General features: G+C 36.0%; 1 protein-coding gene across 1 annotated transcript in view; it reads left to right on the top strand.

Annotated features, from left to right (window-relative positions):
* Window positions 1-17,041: 17,041 nt before the first annotated feature.
* mbnl1 (muscleblind like splicing regulator 1) overlaps window positions 17,042-21,663 on the top strand; it is a 96,654-nt gene continuing 92,032 nt past the window's right edge. Inside the window, exon 1 of the mRNA XM_015370285.1 lies at window positions 17,042-17,227. The gene's annotated coding sequence lies outside the window, so the exon portion shown is untranslated. The remainder of the gene's footprint in view (window positions 17,228-21,663) is intronic.

Here is a 21,663-nt window from a genome sequence, read left to right as displayed (position 1 = left end):
ACAAGAAACCATGTATAATTTCACTTCCAGCGTTTTATTGCCATTACACTGTCACAAGTACAGAGCAACGAAATGCACTCTCTGCATTTAACCTATTCCCTTGGGGAGCAGTGTGCTGCCATTGTGCGGCGCTCAGGGAGCAGTGTAGGGGGTTAAGGGTCTTGCTCAGGGACCCAGAATGGCAGTCCGTGGGAGTGGGGCTTGAACTCAGAACCTCAGGATTCCAAGTGCAAAGCCGTAACCACTACTGTAGGTCGCCACTCCCACAAGCAGGCTTTAGCGTGAAGGATCTTACCGAAGAACCCACACTGGCAGCTCATTCCCCTCAGTCAGGATACAAACCCAGGCTTTGCAGGGCGGGGGACTTCACAGTAATCTGCTATTTTACCATGGTCTGTCATATTTAATATTTACAATTTACAAGGATGTGGTTGCAATGTGGCAAAATAATGGAAAATGTAAGGCATAGGAAAATTTTTGCTGGAAAAAGTAATTTATGATATAAACTATTGTTTTATTATACTAATCCAATCTTTGTTTTATTCATTCAATGAGGAGCTCAAGAAAGAAAAAAATGTATTTCCTTTGGAATTATGGGTAGGGTAGTCCCTCACATTGTGTGACTCAGTTGAGGTCTAATCTGTAAGCTCCTTGTAGGGGTACTAAAGGGATTGGATATGCTCTTCTAATTCTATTAGTGCTGCAGCAGGGGATTACTGTCTGCTAAGAGAAAGTGAAAACAGTGTGAAGAGGGTAAAAAAATCATTACATTAGTGTATCTGGCTGTGCCAAAAATGTGCATGTTTATATGCCCCTGTAAGAAAAAAAAAGAGATTTTAAAAAATCAGGTTAATATAAAGTACTGCAAACTGAGAAAAGTAAAGGAAAAAAAAAATTATGGTCTTTTATGAAAAACAAGATTCTCTTGTTGATTTATTTTGGCTCTTACGCTTTTGCTGCTATTGCTTTTAAATTACTCTATTAAGCTGCCCAGCACCTGTAAGTATAATTTTCATTAATGATGTGTGAGTTTATTTCGCCTTAATATTAGCTGCCTGTTGAGTGTCAGAACTGATGTTTTCCTCAGTAGTTTACCTAATTAGAACAGTTCCTCGGTTCGGCTATATACAGTACAGTTATAATCTTCATTCTGTACGTGGCAAAGATTTTGGAATGGAATAAGAGCAAAGTGTAATATTTTGATAAGGCCGGAGACATGAATGTCTACTCATCTGCAAAAGTGTATGATGTAAAATGTGATGATGTGGCAGACTGGAGATGTATAAAATGCTTCTTTAACTGTTAATCTTGGACACTTCGCGAGAAGTGAGGCCAATTGGTAAGCAGAAACCTTATGTAATCCTAAGCAACTTCTCTGATCTGAGTGAGATTACAATTTCTATCAAAATTTGTTGTCATGTCTCATGGTTATTTAATACATATATGTTATGAAGTGTTACTTAAAGAGTTTGTCCTGATTGATCTAATTTCAGGAAAGTTCAACTGAGAGAGAAAGCTTGACCTTTAACACACCTCTTAGAATCATTTTTACTGATGAACACAAAAAATTACAATTTGTAAAAATAAAATGTATAAGGTTGATAGTCAAAACTAATAAAAAAATATGTAAAAGGAATCAACTGGAAATTTTGCACTTGAAAATCTCTACGGGAGCAGAACTGACATACAGCATAAAGCCTCCAATTACCCTGAGATCCCGGATATAGCTAGCTGAAAGAGGCAGCTAAACTGATCTTTGAAATGGCTGAGCACAAAAAGAGCACAACCATCAAAAGTTAGATTATGCAAGGATTGACTGTTTTCTCTACACCCAAAGTATTCAGTCTACATGGTTTGGGAATCTGATTAGGATGCTTCTGTTTCCAAGTTCTCCAAGAAGTTCCACTGAGAGCAGATCCATGGTAAGCCAAGTTTCAAGTGAATTTTAAAAATAAATAATGATGAAACAGGACAAAGTTACTGTAAATAGAGAATGACAATTATCTCTAATTGCTTTTTAACTTATACAGGATGCTCCTCAGATAATCAAACTGTAAGACTATTACCCTAGAGGAAAAACCCATTCCTTAATTTGTCGTTTAGTTGAATTTCTCTTTAGATTTACTTTGACCTCCTGACAGCTAAGGCTAAAGGCTTCCTGTATTTGAAATTGGCAGGATTGCTAAGCTGCAAAATCTAAAATATATAAAGATATATATAATATAAAATATTATAAAGATGTATTGCCGCTAAGCTTGGACACAATAAGAGACGCATTTTAAATTTCTTTAAAGATCCTGAGGTATATTGTGGAAAAAAAAGTCCAATCCCCTGTTAAAGATTATCAAGCATGTTTTCTTTTTTTCTAAACACTATGAAGAAGGAGGCTTTAATGTTTCTAGAACAGCAAATATTGTCTTTTTTATTTCTGTCACAAATGCTTTTTTTCTCAAGACACAATTAAAGGATTTAACAAACATGGCACACTGTACATCAGTCAAGTGACAGATATGATGTTGCTCTACCCCTCATGTATCCTTGGAAACTAGACAGCCATACATTTCCAGCGATCTATTGTGCATGTCGTCTGTATCTTTTCAGGTGTTGCAATTTTCATGCGTAATGTTTACATAGCAGTTGTCACTGTTATGACATGCACTCTTAATGAACCGATAGCTTCATTAACTGTTTCAAACACAGCTAATTATATACAGCAAATGTCAGGACTAATGGTTCTAATCTATGCATAAGGGGGGCCTAAAATGGAAATCAGTAAAGTTACATTTATGAGACACACTTTTGGAATTGTGCCAAAATAACTCCACCTGGTACAATTCCACCTAAAACTATTGTGGACAAAACTTGCTTTAATTGATTCAGTTTATATTTCTGAAGTATTATTAACGATGTTAATGAATACAATCTCAGATGTCTCCTAGGTTTTCAGAAAGACTTTTTTTTTTTTAAACAAATAAATCTGTGGTGAGTGTCACTCTAAGCAACAATAATTTTTGTAAAAAAAAAAAGAAAGAAAAGCTTGAAAAGCAAGTTTTAGTATAATGCTTACTCTGTTTTTTTTTGCCTTTGTCATATCTGTAATAAAAAATAATTCCTTTTACAAGTCTCAATAATTTTACAATTTTTTATTTTTAGTGGCAATACATTTGTTCTCTATGGGAAACAAAAGCTCTGGAATAAAATGAAAATCAATTTTATTTATGTGATTGTCATTCATTTATAGGACCATCACAGCCGTTATAAACAAAATCAATTAGCTGCAGCAATAATAACTTATCACATAGCCGCTAATTTCAGTTTTAGGATCTTATTTGTAGAGAGAATGTACTGAATATATCTGCAGTCCAGTATTACACGTAAACTAATCCCCTCTGACCACAGATCATTTTAATGTCTCCAACAGATACAATAAATAATTAACAACAATGGTCTCTTATCTACAAATGTTAACATTTTTAATACCTGCGTTTTAGATCTCTGTTGGCTATTTTAGGATACACAGCACACACACTTTTTCAAATTAGTATACGCTTATTCATCCTATCTATTATAACTCCACTTAACTCTCACAGCTCACTGCAAAGTTACTTTTGTTTTGTTTTCACCAACAACGCTGTTTACTTAACTGACATCATTCCACCTACAATGAGTTAAATCACTCCATTGCTCATGAATTAAGGATTTTATTATGTAATCCCTGAATAATTTAGAATTGGCAGACCCGCAGATATTTATCAGAGATATTCTGGTAATCCATGGCCAGAGCGGGGGCTGTGTTCATATATTCAAAACAAAGTCAAGCTTTCTCTCACTGCAGAAAACGCAGTTAGACTTTCCTAAGGCTTACAGCACATATATCAGTTATCTTGTTTGGGATTTTTGTTTATTTATTGAATCTATAGGCATAGTTTTGGAGATTAAAACTGTGTGGTTTAGAAGCTATAGCTTCTCATCTTTGCTCTTCACGCTTATGATCGGGTGTTGATGTTGCCCCTCTATTCTAACTCCTCATTGGGAGTTAGAATAGGGTTAATCTGTTTAAACTGGTGTTTAGGGATAGTTTACTAGCTCCTGATTGACTATTTCCAAGTGTCACACCCTGCTTCAGGTTGTAAAACAGTCACTGACAGACTAAGCAGCAACTATCTTTCACAGCGTACAAGTTGTTAATAGCCAGCAAATACCCCCCAGCATTGAATATTTGGACCTTGTCTGTTGAACATTGCCATAAAAGTTCTAAAGCTATGACACCATTTGCCAAACATCAACATAAAATTTAATTTGGTGAATATGTCTGATAATCACTTTTTTTTTAATGTTAAGCAAATGTTAGTAAGTGAAATCAGTGGCCATATAGAATTACTAATATGGCAGCGAGGTTCAATGCATTGTAATATTTGTCCTATGTTTTCTACTAGGACAAAAGCATATTTCTAAGAAATATAATAACGTATTACTGATTACTTAAGTGACAGCTCATTCCTAATCCATATGGGTTAAATATGACGTTGGTTCATCTTTTGCAGCTAGAAAAGCTTAATTTCTCCTGGGAAGGCTGTCCACAATGTTAAGGAGTGTGTTTGTTGGAATATTTGACCATTCTCCCAGACGCAGATTTGAGAGGTCACACACGGACATTACACACTGAGATATATTAATCCCAAGGGTATTTTATCGGCTTGAGGTCAGGTGTCTCTGCAAGTCAATGAAGTTAATCTACGCCAGAATCTGCTTTGTCTGTAATCCATGTCTTTATGGACCTTGCCTTGAGCACTGGTGGCAGCCATGTTTCATTATCAAGGGGCCAGGGCCAAACAGAATGTTCCTTTCACTTACCGTATCTAAAGAGCCAAGCTCAGCTCCCGAAAAACAACCCCATACCATAATCCCCCCATCCACCAAACTTTACACTTGAGAGGATCACACTCCTGGCAACCACCAAACCCAGAGTCATCCATCAAATTTTAAATTGAAGAAGTGTGATTCATCACTCCAGAGAACACGTCTCCACTACTCTGGAGTCCATTGGTGGCACGTTTTTCACCACTGCATGTGACGCTCTGCATTGCACTTGGTGGCTTGGATGCTGCAGCTCAACGATGGAAATTCATTCCATGACGCTCTATGTCCACTGTTGAAATACTTTGGTGATATAGTTTATAGTGTACTTCTGCTAATTCCAATTTAAGTTAAAGTCTTTTAACTTTCCACATAAATCAAGACAAATGCAAAATTCATTATTTAGCAACATTTCCAGGTTAATCTAAGCCTGAGTTGGATGACTCAGGCTTAGATTAACCTGAGGTAAAGAACACCAAGGCAAAACTAATTATAGAAAAAAAATAAAATAAAACTTTCTACTATACATATTCAATTCAGTTTATATATAGCGCCAATTCACAACATATGTCATCTCAAGGAACTTTACAGTTTACCAGATCATACAGTCAAACCATGCTTGTTGCGACAACATCTAAAAACAAAGGTGTTGATGGCAGAAGCACAGATGATATTTCTCTCCAGGATGGTGTCACAGCCAAACAGGAACAGACAAGGCAAAGCTACTATGAGAAAAAGCATAGAGATCATAACGTTAGAGATTAAATAAATAGAGGGGAAAATAGAGATAGAATGAAGCAGAATGATGAAATAGGGGTCCCTGTGTCCTCAGGAAGTCTAAGCCTATAGCAGCATAACTATAGAGATAGCTCAGGTTAACCTGAGTCACTATAAGTATAAGCTTTATCAATACGGAAAGTTTTAAGCCTACCCTAAAAGTAAACAGGGTGTCTGCCTCACGGACTAAAACTAGTAGTTGGTTCCACAGGAGAGGAGCCTGATAACTAAAAGATCTGCCTCCCATTCTACTTTTAGAAATTCTAGGAACCACTAGTAAACCTGCAGATTGAGAACGAAGTGCTCTGTTAGGGACATATGGAACAATCAGATCTCTTATATAAGATGGAGCTTGGCCATTTAAGGGTCTATATGTGAGAAGGAGGATTTTAAATATATTCTTGATTTAACAGGAAGCCAATTGTTAGGATAATTATCATTGAAGATGTCTGACAGTTTATCACAACCTGGTACGGGCTGCCTGATGCGCGTCAGAACTGATGTTTTAATCTAATTAGGACAATTCCTCTGTCTGGATATACAGTTATAATCTTCGTTTTGTGCGTGGCAAAGATTTGGAAATGGAATGAGAGCAGTGTCCTATTTTGATAAGGCTGTCTAATCATCTGCTAATGTGTGTGATGTAAAATATGATGCTGTGGCAGACTCGACATGTATAAAATGCCTTTTTTACTGTTAATTGGGGCCACTTCCTGAAAGGTGAGCCCGGAGGTGAGCAGCTGCCATTCTGTAACCCTAAGCAATATCTCTGATCTGAGTAAGGTTACAATTTCTATCAAAATATGTTGTCATGTCTCCTGGTTATGTAATATATAAAAGTTATAAAATGTTATTGAAAGAGTTTATCCGAGTGATCTCTTTTTAGGGAAAAGAACTGGAGAGATAGAGGTGCATACACAATGAAAAGAAGCTACAATAGGAGAGATATGATCTCTCTGTTTAATTTTCATCAGAACTCTGGCTGCAGCATTTTGGATCAGCTGAAGGCTTTTAACTACAATTTGTGGACATCCCGATAGTAAAGAATTACAATAGTCCAGCCTTGAAGTAACAAATGCATGGACTAGTTTCTCAGCATCACCCCAGGACAGGATATTTCCAATTTTTGCAATATTCCGCAGATGAAAGGAGGAAATTCTAGAAACCTCTTTGATGTGGGATGTAAATTACAGGCCCTGATCAAAACTAAAACCAAGATGTTTTACTTTAGTATCTGAAATCAGTTTAATCCCATCCAAATGAAGTGACTGACTAATCAGCTTCTTTTTCAAATACTCTGGTTCAAAGACTATAAATTCTGTTTTGTCTGCATTCAGAAAAAGAAAGTTAAGAGTTATCCAGGTTTTTATGTCTTCAAGACATGCCTGTAATCTATGTAATGGGTTAGCTTCATCTGGATTAATAGACAGATGTAGCCGAGTATAATCAGCATAACAGTAGAAATTAATCCCATCCTGTCTAATAACGGTACAGATTAGGAGCATATATATAGTAAAGAGAATTGGTCCTAGCACTGATCCCAGTGGTACCCCACATGAAAATGATCAAATAGATAAGATTTAAACCCGTCTAATGCTGTTCCTTTAATTCCTACAAAATATTTTAATCTTTCTTAAAGAATATTATGATCAACTGTGTCAAATGCAGCACTGAGATCTAACAGGATGAGCACAGATATAGGTCCATTATCTGAGGCCATGAGAATATCATTAGTGACTTTCACCAGAGCTGATTCAGTGCTATGATGAGCTCTAAAGCCAGACTGAAACTCTTCAAAAAGTTCATTATAGTGTAAGTGATCGCAAACCTGTTTGGCAACTACTTCCTGAAGAATTTTACATAGGAAAGGAAGATTGAATATAGGTCTATAATTGACCAAATCATATGGGTCAAGAGACTTAATTACAGCTACCTTAAAAGCCTGAGGTACATATCTCTGTAACAGAGATAAGTTAATCACATCTAAAATTGAGGAGGAGATCAAAGGGAATACCTCCTTAAATAACCTGGTTGGAAATTAATCTAACAAACAAGTTGAAGGCTTAGATGAAGACAATAGTTTTGCTAACTCTGAAAGTTCAACTGCACCAAAGCAGTCTATGCATACAAGAGAAAAAAAAATGTAAAGAGACATTTGAAACACCAGAACTGATAGGAGAAACAAAACTATAGAAACACAAAAAACAAAGCAGCAATAATCACTAGGTCCTCCAAAGAATATTTTATTCTATGAAGCTTACTCCTTATTTACCCCATCATCTTTCATAGCCGGTGTATTGGAAGCCCTTGCTTTGTGATCCTTGGAAAGTTTCAGCAAATCTGCCACCAGGATCTGGATTTCTATTTGGCTCATTAAAGGCAGACATACAAATCTATTTTTAAAATCGGGATGTATGCATTATTCAGAAACATGTGTTCTGGTCATATGGATGATGTGAGAGAAAAGACAGCAGAATCACTATGTTTTCATCAAGAAACATGATATCACACAGGTTACACACACAATGTTTTAAACCAGTTGACTGGTGAGATCAACTGCAGCTGTTTAAAACATTGAGGTCAGAAACAGTGCAGTTATTGTGCATGCTGTTTTCATACTGTACATAAAGATATGGCTCTTTTAGCAAGGCCACATTTTTAATTTAAGGTTAAGACAGGGTCACAACATGTGCTTTGGAGTCTGCAATCTACGATGCAACTTTTTTCCTGTCACACTGCATGTGAAAAGGTTCCCACAACACATAGGGTGACCAGATATCCGATGTGTTGCAATTTTTCTGCATTTTTTTACTTTTGTGCTGTTGCCCCACAAATTAAACAGTGTCCCACATTTGACTGGGTTAAAATGATGAAAAATAGAAATAATTACTCAACAGGCGCTTTTCTTAAATGCTAAGAAAGCAGAGCTTCAGTCATTGGCACAAAGCTGCACCAGCTATTATTGAAAATACAAATGCAGTGCCTCAAGTCATCAGCAACCTCCTGATGACAGTCTTAAAATGAGAAGGAACAGGTAAAGGACTTTAAAAAATGAAAAGCAAAAATAATTGCAGTTTAAATACTGTTACAGATTCTTTCTCCTATTCCACAACATACTTTTGGTATTTGAACTAGAAATTTCCGTCCCCAGGGTGTTGTTTTACCCAGAGTCACTTCCTCTGAGTTGGAAGCTGGGGTAGTCTGATAGAAAACACAAGTTCAATGGTCCTTTTGGGAATTAGGTTGGAACTAGTCTAAACATTTAATTCAATCCATTTTTTTTGTAAGAGAAACAGGGTTTTCTCTATAAGGGGGCTGGACTCATGTATAACAAGGTCTGTTTGAATAAGGAGGTAGAAGGTCAGAACCTTACACACTGAAATGTGAAAAATAGATCCTTCACATTGAAATTATAATTTTTCTGATTTCACAGAGTGATTTGTGGAGTGTCACAATAGAAAGCCTTGGGTTGCATTTTTCAGTCTGTCACTGCTGCACCTTAGTTGGTTTAAGTGAACCAGAGTTAGGTTGGAACATATTAGTAATTGCCTTTTTTTTAGAATATTTATGCTTATATATCATTGTGAGGAGACCCCAGCTTAGATGCAGAATCCAAGTTGTCTCCAAATCCAAGTACATAGGGATCAGTAATCAATTACTTTAATGGACTCAATTTCTATTTTTCCTAGTATTGTTAAACTTAAATTTAGTATTTCCTTTACACTGACAGAACTGTTTACATATTTTGATTACAGATGTTTTGTATTCACTTTATTCCTTAAATTTAAAGATTAAAATTTGGGAAAAAGACAGAGTCTTGGAGAATGATATATATATTTTTTTTACAAAATCATGAACTCTATTGCTTAATAAATCTTTGCTGCTGTTGGTGACTGTTGGGATTCAGACTTGTCAGTGTAAATGTATGGTTGGTCTTTGAGGTATTTTTAGTGTGATCAAGCCTTATCAAGCGTATCTTTGCCTCAAGGCACCTCCAGGTGATTTTTTTTTCTCTTTTACTTATTGTTGATATTATTTAAGTGGCCTATAGACGTATCTGATTCATGTTTCAGTTGAGAAATTCAGAAAATTGAAAGACTACAAAAAAGCTAATAATGATGATTTAAAGTTTGCTTTTTAATCAGGTCACATTTCAAACCCTGCCAACAGAATCATACTTCAAATTAACAAGCTTGATATTTATATATGTTTATAGGTTAGGTCATGTGTCTATGAAAGATTATGGTTTGCATAAACAAATGGCAGTTTATCTGTTCAATACTGCATATCTTTAGACTTGTTGATAATGTCATAGATACATTGTAGTTCTCATTAAAACCATGTTTTTGTACACTGTAACCCATCTTCCATGTGTCTCAAGATCCTATATCATGTGTGATAAAGTTCAACAGTCTATTCAATATTCATTACTTCATCATGTCTCTCTCCCAGTGTATCACACATTTACACATCTTTCTGAAAGCTATGATGAGTCTAGAGATCCAGCTTATGAATATTTACCAACAGCAAGTCACCAAGGGAAATGTGCTGAGATTTGTTCACTTCCACCGTGTTTGGAATGTATTGCCACCATATTTTAGTTGACTGTGTGTGTGTGTGTGTTTTGTTTTTTTAGCAGTCTGATCTTCATGGTAGCCTCAGGTATTAAGATAAAGCTCCTGAGAAACTCCGATGTTATTAAGAACGTCAAGACCTCCCACATTTTTTTACTGTATTTAATAGTAATCCACTTGCAAAGTGTTTTAGACAAGTGTTATGTAAAAACACAGTATCTGATGGCTTTACCTTTAGACCGCATTCACTTTGTGAGAAACTAACAAATAACATTTCTGTGGATTAAGTTTTTGAGTTTTATTGCCTAAACAGCAGTGGAAACAGTCAAGGAAAGAACTGTAGATCTAATTGTAGATGAAAATTAAATTTTATGAAAATTAAAAATTTTAATTTTAAGGCATGGATTCAAATAATCATGAAGGTAAGTTAACTAACATTTAAATATTTACATATTTAAATGTTAGTTAATATTTAAACATGTCCTATTATGATGTTACAATATTTTTAATTACGGTACTACCATGAAAAAACAAAAAAAACAAAAATTTAGCTGTCACCTTAACATGATGGGAGATTTGAATTCCCCAGCAGATCCCAGAGGCCATGTTGTCGGGAGTTTAAATGCTGCTGATCGGGTCTACCAATGCAAACAGGGTCTAGGTGATGGGTCAGGCAAAAAGTGGTTCAAAAAGCCTATTTGAAGACAAAAAAATTAAAGCATGAGACGTCGCCTGGAGCTTGGACTCCACCCTGGATCCAGGCATGAGTTTGGGGTTTAACAGCGGGCACTTGGTGGTTGGTCCCTTCCTTGTTGGACCACCCATTCTAAAGGAGTGACACTAGGCCATCCCCCAGTGGGCCCCATAACTGCAGGGGGAAACATGAGGGACTGGTTTAATGAGGATTGGGCAGAGGTCAGAAAGCAACATATCTTGCTGACTTCCATGTTTTCAGGCTGCTGCTCATTTTGCTAACATCAAATACTAAATGCTGCACGCTTTTTGGCATCCCCTACTTTTGTATTTTTTTTTAGCAGTAGGATTTCAAAAGCAGGCATTGGTATACTACATGTATTTCACTTCTTTAGGTATTAAGGCATGAATCCTGTTATATTAGGGTAAGTAGATAGCATAGTGGTTTGAAGAATGTGGAACAGCGCTCCTTTGAGTCATGATTCATGTTGAGGCGACACAATATGGTGTAGCACCTGGACCGTACCTCTACATTTGAAAGTAGAAAAACTTGACTAAAGCGTTGTTGATCAAAGGAACTGATTGTCATAAAACAGGGACAGTGGACCCAATATTCAAGGTGAGAGAGTCAGTAGGAAAGTTCAAAACATTTATTAAAATAAACAGACGACTGACGGCTGATGATCAGCGGACCTGTAGTGACTGCATGAGGGGGGCAGGGCACCGCCTAATCACTGACACTCTGGTTTAACAGTTCAGTCCATCCTCACAATAATAGGCAGTAACAGTTCGGGGATCCAGGAGTTCTTTATTATTCTGGTTTCTTATTTCACCTTCAGATAAGGACCCCTTCTTGGGGATGTTTATTAAAATTTGCCTAACCTCAGACATAAATAACTTAAAATATCTACTGGTTTCTTTTAAAGGTTTAATAACTGGTTTCATTTTGTGTAAATTACATTCATGGTCAATATTTTCTACATCACACCTTGACAGAGGCTTAGGTGGAGCTCCATACCATTGCCTTCAGCTACAACTCTTGTTCCAAATTTTTGCCAGCTGCCTTTTGATTGGAGCTCGGATTTGGCCTGTCTGAAGGCTCCAACAATTTTGTATTTAGCAAATTTAAGTATGTAAACAACATTAGGTAAAAGATTAGTGTTAAGTCAGATGAATCTTCTTGTTTAGATTTATATTGACTGTTTCAAATACTTATTTTTTTCATCTCAAGATTACTTAACCATGATAATAGCATCTTGTGATGGTTATACTACCGGTATGTCTTGTTGGATGATAAAATCCTGGGTTTGATCTTAGTATAATCATCAGAGAACTACTTTTCTATTGCATGGAGTACTTCATTTCAGTGTAAAAATGTTTCCATTGTTTTGTTTGTTTGCAGAATTGTGAAGCAGATAAGTACATTTTATTAATACAGAGCTCCTATAAAATAATGATTAGATTCCATGGGTAATTTTGAAGTCTTAGCCAGCTATTCATACTGCTTAGCCTCTTTCCGGTGAAGATAATGAAAGAGTGTGGTGCTTGATACAATTTTAATGTGAATTTAAAATGGCATGAGGCCTGTTGATTACTGTTGGGGATATGCTTAGAGCACAGATGGGAATCGGCATGTTAGGAATTATTAAACAGAAATAAGCGTTGTGGTGCTTGGCCATTCTGTTTATTGTGAGTCTTTGCAGGATCAGGCTGATATATGTCTCTCTACCATTCAACTTTTCTTGCAAAGATAAGGCAAAATGTGCTTGCAAATAATTCAATTGGTTTAGTTGGTTGGGATGTCCAGTTTTTTCCTTAGATACCAATCCAAATCTTAATAGTAAACACCTGGAAATACTGCATCAAAGTGTAATTCTTCATTATAGTCATTGTAAAGTATAAACAGGAAATAAGACACTACATTCCTTTAGTAAAATGTGGTCAACCTTTGTATTGTGATTGTTTCACATTTATCTCACTCCCTGCTGACTTTACATACCCTGCAGAGTCTCCTGTCTGCCTTTTCCTGATATATTTCTACCAGCAGCAGTTTCAGCAAGGTGGTCTCAAGATACTAGTCGAATATGGGTTATCTCAGTTAAAAAAGTGCATTTAGTGTGCTGACAATTGTTACATACATAAAGTGGCTTTATTTCCTTCCAAGGATAAATAAATACATACAACAACACGTTTCAGAGAAGTCATCTTTTGTTACCATTGACAATGTTTTTATGCGGAGCTTTTTGTTGAAATGCTAAGGTGATATAAATAATTTCTAATTTGGCCTATGACATATTTCAAAGCCATTGTAGTTGATCATGTATGGACAAATTTTAATGAAAAGTTGTTCTCCCTCTGTTCAATAACAATCAACCTCTAGTTGCCGCTTCCTCTTTCTTCTTTTTGTTCTACTCTTTTTTTCTTACATCATATGACACAAATCAAGCTTGTAAAAGACATAAAATGACAGAAAATATAAGAATCCCTCTTATATTATCAACATATTTGTTAAGGGTAAAAAAACATCAGAGGAGATGATAAGCTAATCAATGTGCATAGCTGTTCTTCCTCGATATATGAGCTGGTATAGATAAAAATTGGTTAAACATGGAGTTCGTGGTGGAGGTTTAGGTTGTATGAAGGCAACACATGTACAGAGGCTGTCGTCCTCGTCGCGGCCGTTAAAGGTGAAAGTTAATTGGTTGCGCAAAAAATATGAGCTGAGTTTCCTCAGGAAATGCAGACCATTTGGAAGCTACCAGTAGCAGGACAAGCTTCCAAAGCAAATCAAGTTAAAAACTCTTTGACAACTTTTCGCATTCATAATCTTCCTCCGTCAGGTTTACCTGATCACTGACATGTGTTTCTTTCCTTCAGAGTTTCCTTCCTTAGACGCCCTAGCCGCAGCTACTCCGATCCGCCAGTTTTTAATAAACGTTTTTTTAAATAATCCCACTGTCTGTCTTGCCTATACTGAGTGCTCTGTTTTTAATCGTGACAGTGCTGGTTCTTCTGGGATTATGTGGCAGTATATTAAAGTACATATCGGATTTTCAAGGTTCTGATTTCCTTTTGAGCAAAGACCTCTTCTGACCTTTAATACCTAAAGAGCCTAAGGACTGTACAAAAAAAAGGTATTAATCAGTTAATTAAACTGCAATACATTATGCATTAAGAATGAGTGATATATTTAGGTACAGGAAAATGCTTCATAATTAGTTATTGTTAAAAAAGTGGCAAATATTTACTTTCACTTTTATTCTAATATAATGCTTTCTTCTTTTTTTTCTCCTTTTTTTTGCTTCTGTAGCATAGTGTCTTTTTCATACTTGCTATCTCATTAATAAAGCTGTGACTTTTTGCACAAAAACTCCATTGTACGCAAGTGCTGCTTTTTTCCGCACAAATGACAAGAAAAATACAAACTTTGAACCTCTAAAGTACTATATATACAAAAATGAAAAAAAAAGCACTGATATAAGTTTAGTGTCTGCTGTCTTTCAAACCAAAAATCTGCAGTCATCAGTTTAGGTGAACTACAAGTATGCATGTCAGAAAGAAACATACCGGTAATACCTGCTCTACTTTTTTGTAATCTAAATCTAAATAAAGAAGTAAAATGGCAGCAGTATTTAAACCAGCAGTTCCGCTACCATCATAACTCATGAGCCTAATCAATGGCCACTGTGCTCAAGGGCCACTGCAGTGTCATTAACAAATTGTTCCAGTGAAAAGTGGGGTTTTTTGTGTATGTGTGCAGGTAGTTAATGTTAATAATTATAATTAGCTGATGTGGCTCATCGAGCCTGTGGACACCTTGTAATAGCATTAGCCCCAATGAGCAGACTAATCATACGAGCTTTAAAATCTGAACAAGTGGCCCAGAGTCCCTCAAATTCAAGAACAATTCATTATAGGAACCCCAGGAGTCCCGGCTGGTGTATACTCTCCCCAACCATAAAAATGGAATGGAAAAGTGAGCTCTATTGGTCTGTTTTAGGCTTGTATCCTTCAGATTAAAATGTAGTCCTAAAATTGTATGAGATTGTATGGGAAACCTCCACCCTTGCTTCCTTGTATCATTACAGTATCGAAGGATTAAATGATTTTATATTGTGATACCATTCACACTTGATGGTTGTAGTTCAAAAATGTTATTTCAGTTCAACAGGCTTAATTTTAAAGAAAAACAAAGAGAAATAGATGAGGTTAAATTAAGTGTGACTATAGTTCCACAAAACTGCAGGGTAGAAAATGTTTCAGAGCTGGGTGATCTTGCTCTGGATGCTCATTGGGCCGCATGCCTGTGGGAAAAGGCTAAGATATGGTGTGGAGGATGGGTGGAGCTTTTCATGTTGCAGAAAGCCCCCTACCTGTATCTTGGTGTGTAGAGGTCCCAAGTGGAGGGAAGACTGCTCCATATGGTACTCGGTATAACGTAAGCACCTCTCTCCTCTACACAAAAGTTCCTCAGAACTGAGCTGATGGTCAAGCTATATGCTAATATGTCTAATATTTCTCTTTCTGTTTTTATGCAACCACAAAAATATGATAAAAGCTTAATGAACTACAAGCAATTCTCAACAGAATACAATCTTTAAGTCTCCTCATCTACTAAATAAATAAAATCCAACCCTAGCATATCCGGAATGTGAAAATACCAGGGAACAGGTCATAATAGTAAGATCTTATATTTGTGTTACGAGATAGGTGTCCTTAAGTGCAAATAATTTGGAAAATTTAAAATCAGTCAAAATAGTTTCCTTTAATTTTATTAACACTCCAATTTATCTTATTTGCCCACAGAAAATGTTTTCCGAAACATTTAAGAAATGAATCTCATGTTAATCCATCAAGCAGTTCTCATAACAACTAGGGAGATAGAAAGCACCATGCAAATAATTTTTTTGTCTATATTGCTTCTAAACTGCGCATTAGCATTTCATAAACTCAAATATAACTTTATAGTAGTAAACAGCAACTCCAGCCAAGACTGCTGCGTGGTCGGATCATAGCCTTCAGATGGAGAAAAGTGAGAGACTGCTGGGAGGGATTGTAGGGAGATGGTTTATAGTTGTCATATAAACCGTGCCGAAATGGTTGGACAACTGAGAGTTGAAGGTTTAAGGTTCTTCCGCGGGGTTTAGCTGTAAGTTGCTAATTTGCAGGGCCTGAAGGACAGCTGCGGCCTTCCACCCACTCTGTCACCAAGGGAGACACAAGATAGGATATCTTAACTTCATTTCTTAGTCACCCTGATTTCCTTTCGGGTAATTCTTTCACTTGTACCTGTCTTATCCAACCTTACCACCCACTGTTTCTGCCAAAGGGAATATGCATTTGCTTCTGGGTCTTCTTTTTCTTGACCCTAGTAACTCAGTAGAATACAAGTTCATTTGTTTGTATCCAACATCTCTTTCTATTGCTCTCAGAATCATCACAGATGGTCAGGATATTGATGAGGTATTACAATTATTTTTAAGTTTTTAAAGTTCTTCTTTTCCAGGATCTTTGATGATGGTTCTTGTTAGTTTTCTTGTTTTGTAATTTGACTACTTATCTAAAGGTGTTATCAAAGGGCTCCAGGCTTACAAAACTGGATAAAGGAGTGAAGAAGATAAAATAAGCTGTTGAAAGGAACTGTACTCTACTTCCCATATTAATTGCACAAATGAGCAGAAACCAAGAGCAAACAAAACCTCAAAGATTGTAGCTATCTCTGTCCCTTCTTACTCCATAATCTCCTCACTTTATCAAAGAAAGGAGAAGCAACAGTTGGTTATCATTGTGTAAATAAGTCTTTTGTCATTTCTGTGTCTCCTGTTGGCGACTGAAGAAACAAGAAGAGATAGAAATAAGTATTATGGCTTTTTTAGAAAAATATAAAATTTTTTAGTTCTTGATTTTAACAAAATAATCTCTCAGAGAGGCTCAGATACATCAGAGGAGCAGAGGATGTAGGGGGAGGGAAGCTGTTGCCATGGTGACCAAAGCCGCGGCAGTCGTCATCACGACTCTTCTTCTGCATCGTGCTTGCGTGACAGTGTGTGTGTGTCTGCGTGGATATGCATGTGTGACTTTACCCTCCTTTCTCCAAACAGGAGGTGAGGACATCCCCCTCTAACACTGCCAAGAGAGAAAGAGAGAGAGGGTAGAGAAGAGGAGAGACTGAGAGAGCGAAACCCATAATGCACTGCATGCTGCAGGGCTAAAGTCGTGCAGATTCATCAGTTCCTGTTTGAGGGGTTGTGTGCTTGTGTGGAAGCGTGCACACACCCATATGGCCAGGGCGAGCGCAGAAGAATCACACACAGAGAGGCAAGCAGGTAAGGAGACATTGCACCAACCGTGCAGACAGCTGACTGTTATACATAATAATCTTCTTTGCGTCTCTTCTTACATACTGAGAGTGGAGAGAGTGGCTCTGTACAGCTCTAAACCAATGTCAGAGTGTTATTAATGATTGACATGTTATGATTCTAACAACTTATTCGCCTGTTGCATGAGACAGATTTCTTTCTGTCTCACCGAAAAGCAATAATCCCAGGAAGAAGGGATAATATAAATATTTTTGCAAGAACTTGAAATTTCAGGGTCTTTCCCCCATCATTTTAGCTGCTTTTACTATGTTTTAGTTTTAATTTGTGCTTCATATACGGTTGAACGGTAGTCTTATTTGAATGCGCTGAGAAGGTTTTGCATGAGGAATAATGACAAGACCGGTTTAACACCTAGAATAACTTTTAGAAAAATGGTAAAGCATGTGGAGAAGGGAACAATGTTTGCATAGTTGATAGTGAAAATAAGTAGTTAACAGAGAAACTCAAAGGTATGGCTTTTTATAGAGTAAAGAAAATGTCTGACTTAGCTACAGTATACATTAGAATTTTTAGTTTATATCATTAATTATAAAGAGGATTGTTTGTATAATTTTAGAACAGAAGCTGGTTCCATTAAATTAAATCATATCCGAAAAATAGACATGTTCCCCTATTTTGAGAAGTATCCATATGAAGGCAGTGTGAGCTAATCTGTAAAAGCGCACCATCTCTTTAATGGGTCATTTTGTGGTTTTAACTGCCACTGAGGCTCGTGACGATATCAGCTGCACCAGAGACACAGACGGCTGGAAAGTGCCATTGAAGCAGCTTAGGGCAGGGACACTTGACTTTTATTACTTGAGGACCGAATGAGAAAATTGAAGCTAACCCCCAACGGGAAAGTCATAAAATTGTGTTTGTGTCACATTGTAATAAGAAGACTCAACATAAACTTAAAAAAAACATGATCAATATAAAATACAGCTGATCATTTCTGAATTACAGATGTATTTCAGGTATTATTAAAAAAGAAATAAACCTCCAGTGCTTTGAGATTATTCAGCTTTTGAATAAAAATTGCATTTAGTGTGTTTAGTGTGTGTTTCATATATTCACACAATATCATAGGGAAGATTTGAGACTGTTCTTTCTTTGCTTCTTAAATGCTTTAGCAGACTAATTCATGTTGATAGGGGAATCTGTTTACACTAAGCACTTTAATAGATGGTGCAAACAGCTTTTGTGTCTGGGAGAAAGCAGAATAAAGCATCCCTAAAGCAGATCAGACAAAAGATGTCTTTTAAATTATCCTTCTCTCACCAGTAAGCACAGACAGAGCATCATTTCTTTATGCTGTTTCCCAGATGAAATCAACCTGTCACAAAAAAGAGAAGCTCCTCATTTTTATTTCATGTTTTCTCATGGAGAGTGTTTTTTTTTTGTCATCAGTTTCCAATTAACACAATTATCCACCAGATGCCTGTATGGTAATAGGATCTAGAGTGTATATAGTTACTCAGAAAAATACATGTATGTGGATGTAAAGTCATCCTAATATATATTGTGTTATCTAAACTTATAAGGACCTCTCATAAAGATGTGCAGCGAGCAAAGTAACCTTAGGCCCTTGGCAAACCTAATAGAAATCACTGCTCTATTTTTTTTTGTCTAGCAATTGTTGCTCTGACTGTCATTTCTGGGTTTGTTTAAGTAGTTATCAGATTTTTTTTATAGTCTCCTAAATGTTTAATGATCCACACAAAGCACAAAGAACATGCTCTTCTTTATTTCCAAAAAAGTTAAAAAAGTTTTTTTTTTTAAACTTTTTAGGCATGACTTTTTTGGATGGCTGAGAATCTTCACCAGCATATCTCCTTTCCCATTTTAAAGAATGGCTAATAGCCATTTCTCTAAGAAATCCTACTTGAGCAATCAAGCTCAATGCAGTAAGAATTGTGAATAAAAATATTTTAATCATAGTTACTTTAAAATAATTTTCAGACCTACTGTGGTAATGTTTTTGACAGAGAGATTGAATTGAATAAGGCCTCCAAACATATGTTTCCACTCATTAAATATGTTGAAGTTATGAGTTTATATTTATTTTACAGGTTTTTTACAGTAGCATGGTGTAAAATACTGGCTGCTCTTAGATAACCATAGTTTTTTTACAACTCACCTGTTACTGTTATCTTAAAGAACATTTTAGTAAAATAAACACAATCTTGTTTGTGGCAGGTTATGTTTCAAACTCCCTAATTATTGGTCTTACTGTAGATAAGATTTAGAGAAAATATATTTTTAGCCAGCTGCCCCTGTCGTAACAAAAACAATAAATAAATGTCTCATTTATTATGTGGCCTATACCATTTGCACCCATCCAGCCATCCATCCATCCATGGACTGATTGCCAGTGCATTACTAGATAAAATGGGTGAATGTGGGTCATTTTAAAGTATTTGCTACAGAAAACAAATATTTCTTCACTTTTATTTTACAGAAAAGAAAAAGGCTTACTGAGATGTGTGCTGCATCACCCATCTTTGCATGGAACTAAACTCTTTATAGGGAACTAAAATATTTGAAGGTGAATGTGTATTTTTGAGCAACACAAAAAGTAATTACATTTACTTTCTGATAAATAGATTTCTCAAAAAAAATAAAAAATTAATACATAGTCATTTTCACTAATAACGTTTAAACTGAGGTATATGGCTGAATGCCATAACTTTCTCCCACAATTCCACATTAAAACTGCTGAATGTGTTGGATTTCTGCATGGAGAGTTGCTCAGATTCACATTACAGACACAGGCAGTCAACATGATCATATTATCAAAAACTTAGGAATAGAAGCCCTGCTGTGAATGTTGAAAACCTGTCAGGATCACACCAGGAATCCCTTTTGGAATTTTCCATGAGATATATAAAATTCTCCTAGTGGAATTTCTTTTGCTCTTTAGAGGAGCTCTGGCTTTGCTTAGTAGAATGAATCAGGGGTGATATATGGAACCAGATCTCATTGTCTAACCACGTAGCCCTGCCTTTGTTCTTTTTCTACACTTTTTCCTCATGCATGTCTTTAATGGTGTAGAACACAGGGCACATCTGTTCAAGAACCATCCTCTTTGTTTTAATATGAACAGAATGAGGAACACCAACTCATGTAAAAGAGAAAAGGTAATTGGTTTCTTTTCTTGCTGTACATAGACATCAGCAGAGTAGGGAGCATTAACCTTAGTGTGCATTAGATTATCTACAATTGCAGCAATTATCTGTTAGTCAAAAACCTTTCACTGTTCCTCTTCGCCTTATTACAGTGTCACTTACTTTAAGCTTAAAAGGCAGTCATAGGGAGGGTAACATTATTGAACATTTTAAAACATAAATAATACATAATAAAAAAGACATGACCACTAATCCTCTTCACTTTTATTCATTACTATCATGACATAAAAAAGATTGTTGCATCTTTCTGCATTGTTATAAAGGACAAGAACTATGGAAGATTATCATCTTACCCTAACCAAAGCAGTTGAACAGTTCATAGGTGGTTGGTCATTGATTTGTTTGGTTTTCATTTAATGGATTTATTCTTGTTGTTATTATCGTTATAAGCCTAAATGCCATCCATACTTACCCATCAAAAAGAACATTTTATTAATTTAGTTAATCCATTTGGATACAATATAACAATGTGATATTTCTAGGTGGTATATAAAAATATATTAAGTAGTGAGGTCGTACTAAGAATATTAGAATATTCTTTATATCATGTTATGTTAACTTATTATAACTTTTCTTTATAATAATATTATATATTAAGCTTAGGATATAAAGCTGCGTGCTTCAAGTTTGAAAGATTGGTTTATCTAGCTTAAAGCTTCTATTTTGAAACAATGAAGGAAGTCGGTATTAAGTCCATAGACATGGATAAATCCCGGAGCATTGGGTGAGAGGCGTGCTGACAGAGCGGCCATCGTGGGTCAGAGAAAATATAAATCAATGGATGCCAACCCTACTTTATGACTTTAGACACTCGGAATCTGGTGAACTCTCAACTGATTTCCAGATAATTTGGCTGACTGAAAATGAGAATGTTTCACAGGTCACATGGAGCCAGCTGATTGATCTGATTTTCTGTATTAGACAGTTAGCAAACTCCCAGAGATAATTCTCAGGATGCCCGACTTTTATTGGTGCACTAATCAAAGGAGACTACAAACCAGATCCAGTGGAATAGCCTTTCACTAATCGGAATTTATGACAGATTATCCTTATACTTCTATTCAGTTACTATTTTTCTGGTGTTTAAACAAGATGATGAGTAGCAGGGATGAAAGCAGGTGCTTTAAATAACATATATGTAACTATGTATTTATAGTTAAATAAATATAACTATAAATATATCTTATATATATATATATATATATATATATATAT

This window comes from Cyprinodon variegatus, unplaced genomic scaffold (assembly GCF_000732505.1).
Source record: "Cyprinodon variegatus isolate N-32 unplaced genomic scaffold, C_variegatus-1.0 Scaffold44, whole genome shotgun sequence".
Classification (NCBI taxonomy): domain Eukaryota; kingdom Metazoa; phylum Chordata; class Actinopteri; order Cyprinodontiformes; family Cyprinodontidae; genus Cyprinodon; species Cyprinodon variegatus.
Note: the sequence above shows the minus strand (reverse complement) of the source record. Positions and strands in the feature narration are given on the sequence as shown.